The sequence below is a fragment of the Stomoxys calcitrans genome, chromosome 2 (assembly GCF_963082655.1).
Source record: "Stomoxys calcitrans chromosome 2, idStoCalc2.1, whole genome shotgun sequence".
NCBI classification, from domain to species: domain Eukaryota; kingdom Metazoa; phylum Arthropoda; class Insecta; order Diptera; family Muscidae; genus Stomoxys; species Stomoxys calcitrans.
In genome coordinates, this window is record NC_081553.1 from 61,429,224 (window position 1) to 61,442,432 (window position 13,209).

A 13,209-nucleotide genomic window follows, 5' to 3' on the forward strand; every position below is an offset into this window, starting at 1 on the left:
ACTTTTAGCTTGCTTTAAGAAAAAGTGTAAAAAAAGTATATTTGATTAAAGTTCATTCTAAGTTTTATTAAAAATTCATTTACTTTTAAAAAATCCGCAATTACTTTTTGGGCAACCCAATAAAGCCTTAGTAGACGACATGGGAGTGAGAACGGAGACAACGGAGGACATGTCAAGGCTTTTGATGAAAACGCATTTTCCACAGGTTACGACGTCACCCACGGAGGCACCGGAATCTTGGAATAATGAGGTTGATCGATGGCTTATCATAACGGAATTAATAATCAAGGAAGCCTTGCGGAGCTTCAAACCATTTAAGTCACCCAGACCTGATGGAATATTTCCGGCGTTACTGCAGAAGGAGGGTATCCAAAAGCCTGGCGGGAGGCAAGGGTGGTATTTATATCTAAGCCCGACAAGTTATACGACACCAAAGGCCTGCAAACCTATAAGCCTTACGTCCTTACTACTCAAAACTATGGAACGTATTGTGGATACCAAGGGTCAAAAAGTTCTTGCATATGGCATAGACTGGGCTAGGACCAGGGATGTCAATGTTAATCCAGAAAAGACTGAAATAAGCCTGTTCACTAGAAAAACGAAGGTGACGCAGCACGTTTTCTCAACAAGGTCGAATACTTAGGTGTGATCGTGGATAGGAAACTTAAAAGGAAGTGTCACTTTCAGCAGCATCGGGCGGTTGGCTCGAAATGGGACCTGAATGCGAGGATAGACCACTGGCATGAGCATGATTAGACCAATACTTACTTATGTCTCAGTAGTTTGGTGGACTGCTATGGAGAAAAGTGTAACATAAGAACCATACAACAGGTTCAAAGAACATGTTGTCTTAGCATAGGCGGAGCAATGAGGACCACGCCCACTAGGGCGCTGGAGACTATTGCCATACAGGTTAAGTGTGAGGCAGCCATTGTGGTTATGAAACTTCAGGCAACGGGAGAATGGTTTGAGGATAGGAGCAGGTCATACCATCGCGGTATAATCGAGGCGACGATAGGAAGGTTAGGTTAGGTTACGTTTAAGTGGAAGTCTGTCATCAGACACACTAAGGCTATTTCGTCCATTGTGATACCACAGAAACGGAAGAAGGAAGATGCCTTCTAGTTCCTACCGCTGAACCATCCAGATCGCTTTAAAAAGCCCAATTACTTACGAATGTTCACATCCGCTAAATCAGACAGGTTCTCAAAGAAATGAGAACCTAAAGTGGAACTCCTTCCAACTGCTAGTGCGGGACACACACACAGAAGGGTTTCTATAGTCTCTTCTTCCTTGATGTCCCTACAGTTACTGCAAAAGTCGTTGCTAGCAACCTTCCTTCCTCGATGTCCCTACAGCTTCTGCAAAAGTCGTTGCTGGCAACCTTCAGTATGTCAGCATGTTCTACGATTAGACAGTGACCTGTCATGACGGACACAATGACTGAGACGTCTGTTCTAGCCAATGACAGCAAAGTTGTAGACCTCTTCAAGTCTAGATGAGGCCACATAGTTTTGGAATGCTCACAGCCCCATCTTTGTGACCATCTATTATTCGTTGCCCTTCGAGCCTGGTCCTTCATACTTAGCTTACATGTCGCTAGAGGCATACCCACAAATTCCAGTGTCCCTGGAATGTGTAAGGTAGTTCCTAGTCTCGTAAGCTCGTCTGCTTTACAATTCCCTGGGATATCTCTGTGGCCCGGCACCCAAAACAGGTGAATTTTGAACTGTTCAGCCATCTCGTTGAGAGATCTGCGACAATCGAGAGCGATTTTTGTGTTCAGAAATACGTTCTCCAGGGATTTAATAGCTCCCTGGCTGTCTGAGAAGATTTTCGTCGTAATGACATTATATCTTAGCCATTCCACCACTTCCTTAATTGCAAGGATCTCGGCTTGATACACACTGCAGTGGTGGGGTAACCCCAAAGCCCACCTGGTCATTTAGTTTGGAACCATTCGTATAGAAGTCTATTTAACTTCTGTTACCAGGGATATCGTAGTTCCAATCGGTTCTATCTGCAATAGTGGTACAGTAATTTTTAGCCTTTCTAAGCGGCTCAGGTAGGGTGTAATTCACACTGCCTGGAACATCGGATATTGTATTAAGGATAACACAGTGTCCGTAGCCACCACATGACCATGAGAAAGCTGTGATGCACAAACAAGCCATCCTTTGGATCCGGTAGGTGGATTTTTGAAGCGCCGTCCACCAGACCACAACACCATATAGGATAATATCTTACCGTAGAGTTGATGCCTAGAAACTCCAACTCCTTCATGATTGACGTCGGTTTTACATTATTGAAAGCACCTTCAATGTCAAGAAATGCTGCCATTGTATATTCCTTGACAGCAAGAGAACCCTCTATGTAGCCGACTAAGTCGTGAAGGGCTGTTTCAGTGGATTTGCCTTTACTATTGGGTTGCCCAAAAAGTAATTGCGGATTTTTTAAAAGAAAGTAAATGCATTTTTAATAAAACTTAGAATGAACTTTAATCAAATATACTTTTTTTATACTTTTTTTCTAAAGCAAGCTAAAAGTAACAGCTGATAACTGACAGAAGAAAGAATGCAATTACAGAGTCACAAGCTGTGAACAAATTTGTCAACGCCGACTATATGAAAAACCCGCAATTACTTTTTGGTCAACCCAATATATGCGTGCTGCCGTCGCGACAGGCGATCTCCAGGGATCTTTGCTCTATGTTATGTTTCTATCAACCTCTCAAAAGTTTTCAGCATAAAGCATGACAGACTAATAGGACGAAAATCTTTCGCCTTCGTGGGGTAGAGTTTTCCTGCTTTCGGAATGAAAATGACCTTCGTGTCTCTCCATGCCACAGGTATATATGACATTCTAATACAAGCAGAGTTATCTCCCTAAGCCAAGGAGTCTATCAGACTCAGCTTTTAATTCAACCGGTGATACATCATCAGGGACTGGCGACTTAAAGGAATCGAAACTTCCTATCGCCCAAAGGATTTTCGGCTCAGACACAATTTCCCTAATGGCCCCCGACGAATGCATATCAGTGACAACCTCTTCTGGCGCCACATTGTCCGTTGGAGAATTTCCCGGGAAATGTGTATCAACGAGTAGTTCTAGTGTTTTCTCACTAGACATTGTCCATATATTCCCTGACTTTTGGATATACCCCACTGTAATAGGTCTCAAGGACAGAATTTTCCTTACCCTAGAGACCTCAGATGTATCCTCCACGGAGCTGCAGAATTCTACGCAGGATTTGTTCTGAGCCTTTCTAAGCTTGCCTTTATTGGTTGCCCAAAAAGTAATTGCGGATTGTTCATATAGTCGGCGTTGACAAATTTTTCAACAGCTTGTGACTCTGTAATTGCATTCTTTCTTCTGTCAGTTATCAGCTGTTACTTTTAGCTTGCTTTAGAAAAAGTGCGCAAAATTTTGTTTACATTTGTTTGTTTGGCGTCAATTTGAATATGGGTACCACATGTATTGAAAGAAATTCATTTAACAAACCGAATCAACGCTTGTGATATGCACCTTAAACGCGATGAATTCGATTCGTTTTTAAAACGAATCATAACTGGAGATGAAAAATGGATTGTTTACAACAACGTTAGTCGAAAACGATCATGGTCCAAGCATGGTGAACCAGCTCAAACCACTTCAAAGGCTGATATCCACCAAAAAAAGATATCAGCCTTTGTTTGGTGGGATTGGAAGGGTGTGGTATATTTTGAGCTGCTTCCAAGGAAACAAACGATTAATTCGGATGTAAACAATTGGACAAATTGAATACAGCCATCAAGGAGAAGCGACCAGAATTGGTCTATCGTAAAGATGTCATATTCCACCAGGACCGCACACATCTTTGGACACTCGCCAAAAACTGAGTGAGCTTGGCTGGGAACTTTTGATGCATCCACCATATAGCCCCGACCTTGCACCATCAGACTACCATTTATATCGATCTTTGCAGAACTCCTTAAATGGTAAAACTTTCGGCAATGATGAGGCTATAAAATCGCACTTGGTTCAGTTTTTTGCAGATAAAGGCCAGAAGTTCTATGAGCGTGGAATACTAAATTTGCCAGGAAGATAGCAAAAGGATATCGAATCGCAATTATATATTTGATTAAAGTTCATTCTAAGTTTTATTAAAAATGCATTTACTTTATTTTAAAAAATCCGCAATTACTTTTTGGGCAACCAATATTTTCTTATCTCAGCGGTATAGTTGTCCCAATCGTGTGGTGCTCTTATGGCTTTTGCTCTGCTGAAGTATTTTCTGCAGTCCTTAGACCAACCAGCTCTTGGGTCCACCATGGCGGTCGCTGTTTGCCCCTTGGATTGGCACTAGGGCATGCTGACACAAGCGAGTCATTCAGGGCCTTCGTGATCCGCTTGACCACTATGTCTATATCCTCCGTAGTTTCCACTTCCTTTTCTAGTCGATAGGAAACTTGGAAGGAACTTTTTAACAGAAAATCTTCAATTCAGCCTTTCGAATAAGATTTTCAAAAGTAAATCTTCAATTCAACTTGGCTGAATAAGATTTTTAATAGAAAATCTGAATAAGATTTTTAATAGAAAATCTGAATAAGATTTTTAATAGAAAATCGTTAATTCCACCTGGCTGAATAAGATTTTCAAAAGAAAATCTTCAATTCAGCCTGGCTGAAAACGATTTTCATTAAAAATCTTCAATTCAGCCTGGCTGAATAATACAAAATCTTTTCTGAAGATACTCTTATTGAAAATAAATGTTTAAAATTTTGTTTTCTGTGCCATTTGATAACCAATACCTTTCACCTTAACTTCATTGTCATCTCCTGGAAAAAATCACATTGCAATCCTATGCGACATGAATGCAAAACCAAAACATTTATCTTGATTTATGGTCTCCAAACGAACGACACACAAAACATTCCCATATGCTCACTGCTGTTGATGATGATTTCAGGCGATATTCCTGTTTGCCTGCCAAAGGTACTAAAATAATAACAAAAATTTACTATGACTATACATATGCAAAGCCAGACAATGACTCCTCTACACACACCCACATCAGACGACAACACGGACACTTGCTCACGCTCACGCAATTTGACAAAAGGTAATAAAAGCAATTTATCAAAATTTCCTGGTAACACAAAACGTAATTCCGGCACAAAAGCAAAAAAAAAAAAATCAGACATAATCATTGCGAATGGAAAGACAGGGGACCAAACAATGATAGAAAAGGCTTTTTGCTACGCAGTTAAGTAGGCAAGGAAATTAGCAGCACAATTGGTATGATAAGTCGGTTGAATCAAATATGGCAACTTCAAATAGAAAATGAAATGGAAGAAAATTTAATAGAAATTTGAATTTGACAAAAAGTTCGTCAGTATTTTTTTGCGAACTTGCTCTTAATTGTTATACCCTACACCACTACTGTGGTACAGGGTATTATAACTTATTGCATTTGTTTGTAACACCCTGAAGGAAGAGAGGATAGGCCCATTGATACAAATACCGATCGACTCAGAATCACCTTTGGATTCGATTTTGCTATGCCCGTCTGTCCGTCTGTCCATGTTTATTTGTGTACAAAATACAGGCCGCAGTTTTCATCCGATCGTCTTAAAATTTGGTACAAGCATGTTTTTCGGCCTAGAATCGAAGCCTATTGGAAAAATCGATTCAGATTTGGATACAGCTCCAATATATATGGTCTTCCGATTTGCAGTAATAATGCAATAAAATGGTCATTTGTTAACCGATTCTTCTCTCGAAATTTAGCAGGAAGGTTTTTCTCTTTACTCTCGATATTACTGGTGAATTTCATGGAAATCGGTTCAAATTTAGATATAGCTCTCATATATAAAGGGTGATTTTTTTGAGGTTAGGATTTTCATGCATTAGTATTTGACAGATCACGTGGGATTTCAGACATGGTGTCAAAGAGAAAGATGCTCAGTATGCTTTGACATTTCATCATGAATAGACTTACTAACGAGCAACGCTTGCAAATCATTGAATTTTATTACCAAAATCAGTGTTCGGTTCGAAATGTGTTCATTCACCGTAACGTTGCGTCCAACAGCATCTTTGAAAAAATACGGTCCAATGATCCCACCAGCGTACAAACCACACCAAACAGTGAATTTTTCGGGATGCATGGGCAGTTCTTGAACGGCTTCTGGTTGCTCTTCACTCCAAATGCGGCAATTTTGCTTATTTACGTAGCCATTCAACCAGAAATGAGCCTCATCGCTGAACAAAATTTGTCGATAAAAAAGCGGATTTTCTGCCAACTTTTCTAGGGCCCATTCACTGAAAATGATTTGCAAGCGTTGCTCGTTAGTAAGTCTATTTATGATGAAATGTCAAAGCATACTGAGCATCTTTCTCTTTGACACCATGTCTGAAATCCCACGTGATCTGTCAAATACTAATGCATGAAAATCCTAACCTCAAAAAAATCACCCTTTATATATACAGCCCGATTTTAACGTCTAGAGTCACAGCAAGCGGATTTTTTGACCAAATTTGCCAAAATTTTTCACAACGCTTTTCTCGACGACTACCATAATATCTCAGAAGTTTGCTCGAAATCGGTTCCGATTTGGATAGAGCTCCAATATATATGTTTGTCCGAAATCGGTTCTGATTTGGATATAGCTCCCATATATATGTTTGTCCAATTTTAAAAAATATTGCAATAAAGTGTTCATTTGTTAGGCGATTCTTTTGAAATTTGGCAGGAGGGATTTCCTTATGACTCTCGACATTACTGGTTAATTTCATAGAAATCGGTTCAGATTTAGATATAGCTGCCATATATGTATATCGCCCGATTTTCACCTCTAGAGTCACTGCAAGCGCATTTATTGACCAATCATGGCAAAACTTTGTTCAACGCTTTCCTCGACGACTACCACAATATCTGAGAAGTTTGCTCGAAATCGGTTCAGATTTAGACATAGCTCCCATATATATGTTCGTCAGATTTTGGGTAATTTGCAACAATTTTGTTATTTTTCAACCGTAGTTAGTACAGTTTGAACATATTTACTGGAAATTTGGTAGGGATTATTTAATAAGCGCTCTGAAAACATCCGCCGAGGTCCATAAAAATTGCTTCAAAATTGAATATAGGTCCCACCTTGTTCTTATAGGGTAAGTGTAGGGTATTATACAGTCGGAACCGCCCCACTTTTGCCCTTTCTTACTTTTTTTTTATTATTACTTTATTATTAAGGGGGCTTAATCATATGCCCTGTTTATCTAAAACCTCCCACAAATTTGCCTACGCAAACAAAGATGCGTAGATGCGGCACAGAAGTGAACTGTAAACCCTCAACAATGTTCAGGTTCACTTTTCTCCCAAAATCTCCTACTAATGCAAATTTCTCCTGTTCTTTTTTTTTTGCCTGCTGTTAAACCTGTAATTCGAGTGTAACAGATTGTCAAGCATGAATGCAAGCCATTGTTGACGATGTTCATCCTTTCGGTAGTGCCTGTGGTGAACGCCACTTACAGAGAGAGGGAAGACAATGTGAGCAAGCAAGCAATTCCTGAGAACGACAGTACATAGACAACTTGGATATATTGTCAACCCAGAATGGGTTGTACTACGGCTGTCGTTTAACTTCTGCTGACATTCTTGTAGGTGTAACAGAAAAAAGTCATTCTATCTATGCATGTTGTGAGAGAAAGAGAGGGAGAGAGAACAGGAGGAATGAGAGTTATTAACCTTTTTCAATGCCAGCAAGCAAATGTTACTTATTACCATTGCACACACACACACACACACATACATGAGCATTATGTTCAACCTCTTACATTCAACAAAGAATGATGTCATGTTGAGCCAAAAGTCATTTTGGGAAAATCCCTCAAGTCATACTCAACTCTCTATGCCACCATACTACCGTATGTGGCGCTGTGCGTGTGGGAGAAAGAAAAAACAGGAAATCAAAGTAAAACAAGGTTAGTAATGGTGGGTAGGCTAAAGAGTCTGTTTTATAATTTCTTAGAATTAAATGATGATTTTCTGAATTGTAACCTATAATTGAGATTCTAATTTTCGTAATTTCCAAAGATGACTGAAATAAACACAGAAAAATGATGTTCTATCCAATTTTTAACATCAAGTATAGAGACTTTGGCGGAGGAAAATTGAGTCTTTATTAAAAGTTATTTTAATTGTTCTTCTTCAAGTCTTTTTGGATAAAATATTCATTAAAATAAGATATTTCATCGTTTCTCTTTTCAGATTCCTGTGTCAATTTGGCCAATATACTGACGGTCATCCAAACAGTTCTATATACGGATGGGGAGGAGAGACAAACCTTTATTAAATGCAAGAGTCACCGAACTACCCTATCACCAAAATTCTCCCTTCGAATTTCCCTAGTGCTGGGAATACGCAAGAATTTATACCCTCGAAAGAGAGGAGGTTCCCTCCCTGAATATTGGTCCTGATATCCATTTCAACAACACACAGGTAGTTTATTTAATTAGCTTTGACATTAACAATTAAAAAATTACATAATTTTTGTTGAAGTGTAAAGGGAACATTGTCCACACGGAATTGAGTTAATTGTAATAGGAATACTTCGAATTCTAGTGACGACATCCTTTGTCAAGTTGGCCCAGATCGGTTCAGATTTGGATTAAGATCGGTCCAGATTTGGTTATAGCTGCTATATAGACCGATCCTCCGATTTAAGGTCTTAGGCCCATAAAAACCACATTTATTATCCGATTTTGCTGAAATTTGGGATAGTGAGTTGTGTTAGGCCCTTCGACATCTTTCGTCAATTTGGCCCAGATCAGTTCAGATTTGGATATAGCTGCCATACGGACCGATTTCTCGATTTAAGGTTTTGGCCCATAAAAGGCGCATTTATTGTTCGATGTCGCTGAAATTTGAAACATTGAGTTTAGTTAGGCTCTTCGACGTCCTTCTTTAATTTGGCCCAGATCGGTCCAGATTTGAATATAGCTGCCATATAGACCGATCTCACGATTTAAGGTTTTGGGCCCATAAAAGGCGTATTTATTTTTCGATGTCGCCGAAATTTGGGACAGAGAGTTAAGTTAAGCCCCTTGACATACTTCTGCAATATGGCACAGATCGCTCCAGATGAGGATATATCTGCCATATTGACCGATCCTCCGATTTAGGGTCTTAGGCCCATAAAAACACATTTATTATCCTATTTTGCTGAAATTTGGGACAGTGAGTTGTGTTAGGTCCTTCGACTTCATTCTTCAATTTGGCTCAGATCTGTTCAGATTTGGACATAGCAGCCATATTGACCGATATCTCGATTTAAGGTTTTGGGGCCAAAAAAGGCGCATTTATTGTCCGATGTCGCTGAAATTTAAGACAGTGAGTTTAGTTAGGTTCTTCGACGTCCTTCTTTAATTTAGCCCACATCGGTCCAGATTTTAATATAGCTGCCATATAGACCCATCTCTCGATTTAAGGTTTTGGGCCCATAAAACGCCCATTTATAATCCGATTTCGCCGAAATTTGGGACAGTGCTTTGTGTTAGGCTCTTCGACATTTTTCTGCAACTTGGACCAAGTCGGTGTATATTTGGATATAACTGCCATATACACCGATATATCGATTTAAAGTCTTGGCCCCATAAAAGGCACATTTATAACCCGATTTCACTGAAATTTAACGCAGTGACTTATGTTAGGCTTTTCGACATTCGTGTCGTATATGGTTCAGATCGGTTTATTTTTAGATATAGCTACTGTACTTATTATTATTTGGTGCAAATCGGAACATATTTCGATATAACTGCTATGGGACATAAGGTATGCAATTTTCACCGGATTTTGATGAAAGGTGGTTTACATATATTCCCGAGGTGATTGGTCTCCAAAGTTCGACCCGGCCGAACTTAACGCCTTTTTACTTGTTTTTGTTTAAAAATGTAAAGTACAATATTGGCAGCCCAAGCAAAATTTTGTAGGGCCAAGTTGACCAACTTTGAAGACCCACCAATGGACTCCTGAGACTTCTAGCGCCCTGACATTTTGCAAATAAACTGGATAACACCTCAGTTATAACTGGATTACACCTCAGCTATAACCAAATTTTCTGAAGATAAATCTATCGGTTCCAAAATGTCAGACTTATTTCCACTTATTTTTTTTCCCCCATCCCACTGTGCCACGTTCAGAAATATAAATACTTTGTAGAGTCGAAAATGAATATTTCGATGGGTTGCAAACGGAATGACTAAATGAATACACCTATCTATTTTACTCATTTGGCATCCAAAAGTCAGTAAACTTAAATTGTATATGAACTCATTTGATTTATATACCCTCCACCATAGAATGAGGGTGTACTAACTTATATTTCTTGAAACTCTAGGGGCTCAATTATTTTCCGATTAGGTTGAAAAAAGTCGTGTTTTGTTACGATTCCTAACCAAATTGTGAAATATGGTTCAAATCGGTCCATCAACTGATGTAGCTACCATATAAACCGATCTACCGATTTAGCCTCTAGAAGGCACAGTTACCAACAATTATTCAAAAAACTTGGCAAACCATGCTAGAGGGTATAAAAGATGTTGCCAGGCCGAATTTATACGCTTTTACTTGTTTCTTATTAAAAATCATCTTCCGGAGAATTTACCGAACCACGAATAAGGATGTATACTGAAAACTCTTTTAAACCTCCCACGTTTACTTTAAAAATACGGAGTAACCTTTGCATATGAGAAAAAATTGTTTTATGCAATGAGATTTTGTTCTATGTGATGATAGATGTACACGGGCAAATTGCATCTGGGAACATGGTCCTATGAACAAATATTGCAAAAAAATCCTAACCAAACACAAATACATTCACATAAGCGGTGACATTCTGAGTATAGTGGAGACACCCACATTTACATAAGGGTGTGGTAGTAAAACCAAATTTTAGTTCAATGAAAAAATATTGTTAGACAAAATATATTTTTTCTTAATTGAATTGTAGATGACATTAAAAACCAAGTATTACCCAATTAATCTCACCAACTTCAGTGAAAAAAATCGTTCTACTCTAGGTTATGCAGTTATCAAGTTAAATAAGTTACTCAGAGGGGAGCTGCATGTTTTTCACAATGAGAAAAGAGTTAAAAAGAGTATTTTTCAAATTCCAATGAACAATTGCTTTCCTTTTTTACTTTTTTTACTCACGATATATTATCAAGAACTAACACGACGTGGGTGGGATTCATATCCATATGTATGCCAGCAATTTACTACCCCCTGATTCAGGGCTTCGTTCGGCATAAACCCCAATCCCCTAAACCACATTTACCGCTGAGGTGAAGGTTAACTTTTTTTGCATTGCTGAAATTTTTTTTTAAATGAGCAAGTTAATGTGGATTTCATTACGTTTTTGCAACTGACAAATTAAAGAAATAAAGGCCAGTATGCAGCTGTAATGAAATTTTCTTTGTCATAAGTAATGCATTGACATATTCTAAGCGAAATTTTCGGTACGCTTTATATAACAGGGTGGCATAATAAGCATTGGATATTTCTTTTCGACTTCATTGAAGGAACCTTATGATTTCATTATTTGTTGCACCATATAATAGACTAGCTGACCCGGGTCCGCTCCGCTGCGCCTTCTTTTACTTTATATGGAACAAAAGTTTCCTTGGAATATTTATTTTCGACAATTAAAGAGCTTTTAGTGAAATACCATGCTACGAAAATAGTATATCTTAACTGAAGCCCATATGATCTTTATTGGTCTACAAATTTAAGTTTGGATGTAAGATGTACTCCATTCTTAAAATACTTTATTTCCGCGCGATGTTCTCATGATATCTATCAGACACTTGGCCCTGAAAAAATATCAGCATTGTGCTCTTCTTTCAAATACCATTTATTTAAACCCCACATTGCCATTGGTTTAGGGGGCCCTAAACACATGGCCCCAAAATAGCTTATCAAATTCGTTTTCTAATTTCAAATACCTCTCATTTGAGACACATATTGGAATGGTCGAAAATTTTTTACCCTTTGGGGGGTGTTTTGGGGAGGGGTGATGCCCTAAATACATGGTCCTACATTATCAAATCAAATTCGTATTCTACTCCCAAATACCTTTATTGGAGCCCCATATTGTGATGGTCAGTAAAAAATTGCTGTTTGTGGGGTATTTTGGGAAAGGGGTAGACCCCCAGGAAATTGGTGCCGAAAGTGGGTATCAATTTTTTCTCTACCCCCCAATGCCTGTCATTTAAGCTCCACATTGACATGGTCGGTAAATATGCCCGATTTGTGGGTGTTTTGGGGATTGGGGTGGTCCCCCAAACACTAAGCCCGGAAAATATATCAGCAACGTGCTCTATATTCATATATCATTTATTTTCTTATCGCATTTAAACTCCTCATTGAAAAAGCCAGCAAATATGTCCGGTTTGGGGTATAGGCCCTAAAAACTATGAGTATCGAGCTCCACTGTCTTTAAGACCCAAATTGTCTTGGTGAGCAAATACGTCCTATTTGTGGATTGTTATGGTGGTGCGACTTCCCCTAGACAGTTGGTCCCCAATATTGATATCAGATACATGGTCTACTGCCAAATACCTCTAATTTGATCCCCATATTTCCATAGTCGGCAAACATGACCGGCTTGGGTGGTGTTATGGGCGGTTACTCAGAGTTGGCCTTGAAAATATATAACGGATTCTTGTTCTACTCTAAAAACCCTCTTATTTGAGCCTTATATTGCAATAGTCAGCAAATACTTCCTATTTGGGCGGTGTTGTGGGGGTGGGTGACCCCATAGACACCTTTTCCCGAATATTGATATCAAATTCGTGCTATACTCCGAAAGACCTTCCATTTGAGCCCCATTTTGCTATGGTCGTATATTTGTCCTCTTTGGCGATGTTTTTGGGGATGGGCGGCCCCCCAAACACTTAGTCTCATAGTTGGATATCAGATTCGAAATCTACACTCAAATATCTTTTATTTAAGCCCCATATTGCCATGGTCAGTAAATAAGTCCTGTTTGGGGGGGTGCTTTGGGGAAGGGGTGCACCCCCAGAAACGTGGTCCCTCATTTGGATATTAGATTCGTATTCTACTCGCAAATACCTTTCATTTGAGTCCCATATTGCCATGGTCGGTAAATATGTCAGATTTTTGGGTGTTTTGGGGGTTGGGGTGGTCCCCCTAACACTTAGTCTGACAAT

General features: G+C 39.0%; 1 protein-coding gene across 1 annotated transcript in view; it reads left to right on the top strand.

The window, feature by feature from the left end:
* The first annotated feature begins 8,283 nt into the window (after positions 1-8,283).
* Positions 8,284-13,209, top strand: part of LOC106082719 (phosphoribosyl pyrophosphate synthase-associated protein 2) — a 99,917-nt gene continuing 94,991 nt past the window's right edge. The window contains exon 1 of the mRNA XM_059361614.1: positions 8,284-8,479. The gene's annotated coding sequence lies outside the window, so the exon portion shown is untranslated. The remainder of the gene's footprint in view (positions 8,480-13,209) is intronic.